This window comes from Opisthocomus hoazin, chromosome 2, assembly GCF_030867145.1.
Source record: "Opisthocomus hoazin isolate bOpiHoa1 chromosome 2, bOpiHoa1.hap1, whole genome shotgun sequence".
In the NCBI taxonomy this organism is placed as follows: Eukaryota; Metazoa; Chordata; class Aves; order Opisthocomiformes; family Opisthocomidae; genus Opisthocomus; species Opisthocomus hoazin.
The window spans coordinates 29,831,368-29,833,918 of NC_134415.1; positions in this window are offsets into that span (position 1 = coordinate 29,831,368).

Sequence of the window (2,551 nt, forward strand, 5' to 3'; positions counted from 1 at the left end):
TCTGCACTTACTTCCACACCTATCCCATCAAGTCAAACTGGACTCCTACCTTTAAGGGTCTCGGTGGCCTGCGCCCAGAATAGATGAGAGGCTGTGCTGTGGGATGAAGATCACAGCTGATAACTACAGCATGACTGAACTTTTTAGAATAAAGGTAATTCTGTCTGCATAGGCAAGAGTATGGTTTCCTTCTTACTCTGCAGATCATAGCAGCATCCCAAATTTTTCAGCACTGGGTTTCTCTTTGCTTGTAACAATGAACCAGACTGAAATTCTTTCCATGTAGCTCTGATCTGCAGGACTGCTTATGACAGAAACAGTAAGTCCAATACTGTTTGTCCTTAGCTGGCACTTAACCAAGGTGTACATATTTGGCCTTTACAATCTTTCCTTCTGAAGCAATTTTCCCAGCCATGTAATAATCTCTGTCGCTCTTTTCTGACCTCTCTCCAACTTTTAATTTTTCCACCTGATACTGAGGCAGCAAAGGGAATTTGCTATCTTGGCTGCCACCCACATCATTAGGAAAAAAACATGGAACACGAGAAGTACAAAGACACGGGTCACTGACTGTGCAGGGTAACAACAACAAATGAAATCTTTATTTACAAAAATACAGCTTGTAGAAATTAAATAGCTTTTTAAAAATTTTTAAACCTCAAAAATACTGAAGAATACTTTACAGGTAACATTTTTCTCCTGTAGTAATTTTTTTCTGAGGCACCATCATATGATAATTGACCTTTAAAAAACCCCAAACCACCAGTCTGAGATCATTAGTATCTAGGTATCACATTGCCTTGCACCTCATTTACAATATGAGCCACCCCTCCTCATTTTAATACATGTTTATGTATACAGGCTCTCTAAGGTGTCAGTGAAGGTGCAGAGGAGTGTGGTATTTCATCCATATGATCATGCTTAATGATTATGACCTAAGACAGCAAGTGTTTTGGGCAAATCTTTCCAGATACACTGCTAGCTGTACTCATACCTATAGACACACTTTTCAACGTACAAGGTTATTTGTACTGCACCTTCAGGGCTCCAAGGAATCCTGGAGATTCTGCCTACCAGCATATTTAATCGCTACAGGAACAGCAGTTCTGGATAACGGACTTTTGTTTGTTTAGTTTGGAGTGCTTTAAAGTAAGAAGTTGCTTGAGAAGATTTGCTTTTTTACAGTTTTGATGTTCTAGCTGGTGCTTTTTTCATGATGTACTTCTTACAGATGCATCAGAATAAGTAATTGGGTAACCAGTAGTGTCACGGTCTGGCCTGCGTGTCCATTTACGGGTTGTGAAGTGACAGAAACTTAGTGTTACCATGATGAGAAACTCTCTATCCTAAAGTAAGAGGGATATTTTTTTTTCCTACATGTGGTGGATAGTCTCCTCTTCTGAACACCCAGTGCTGAAAACAAATACTACCATTAAGAGAAAGGGATTTCAGTACATCAACTGAACACGAGTTTGCAAAAATTTATAGCATATTAAGATCTTAATCTGAAAAATTTGTGAAAGAATGTGAAGCACAGTCAGTGATCTAGGACTTAAAGTACTCATGCTAAGCATTAGATCAGTGTAGTTTGGGTGGATACAGTAACTGTCATGTGGAGGTTAACATCCCAGCGTGCCCCAGAGGAGACATGTGGTGGAACGTGCCATTTCGGACATGCAGAAGAAAAGCAGAATTTTTTACAAAGGGTCCATGACCTACTCAGCTATCTGGGGCCTGTGTGCCTTCTGGTGTCCAAGGAGGTTTGAGCTCACCCCTTCCACAGGTATTAGCTAGTGCAGAGTAACCTTAAACACTGAGAGAACTCTCCCATGACTGTCCTTAGAGGATGTCTCTAGTGTAGAAGAAATGTATCCAAAACGGTATGTAGCATCAGTGTGAAAATGGGAAATGCTTAAGAGCCTGTAGTAAATGTTCACTTGTCTTTTTCTTTTTTTTAATTGACTGACTGTAAACCCAACAAAAGGTAATTTCAGCTTCTCATTTGTCCCCAAGTTAAAAACTGCCCTCCTTTTGGGCCCTGAAGCAATGTTTGAAAGCGTCGCTAAGTTCTTTGAGCGAGCTCAGCACTGTGAAGGTAAGGATTCAAAATCTTCTTCCCACCACGCAATCTACAGCAAATACAACATGAATTTATTTTTATCGTTGCCACGTTAACTGTGGCTTCCAAATGTGGAGGACAGCAACCAGCAAAGAACAACCAGCCTGGGCTTTGCTGGCTTTGAGCCTTTGCAGGGGTCCTCTCCACGCTCCAGCCGAGACAGCCTTTCCCGATGCACGGAGACGTGAGGCCGCGTACCAGCGCCTGGGTGGCGGTGACCCCAAAGTGGCATCTCTGAGGCCCAGCAGCCCGCGGAGGAGAGGCCCTGACGGTCCGGCCGGGCTCTGCCCACTGCTGGGAGGAGCAGCAGCCCAGCGCCCGAGACCCACGGACCTCCTCGAGCCTCAGGGAGAGCAGAAGCCGCGGCAGAGCTCTCTGCTTTATTTACTTTTCTATTTTTGTCGCTTGTTCAGTTAAAAAAACCCGGCAGAC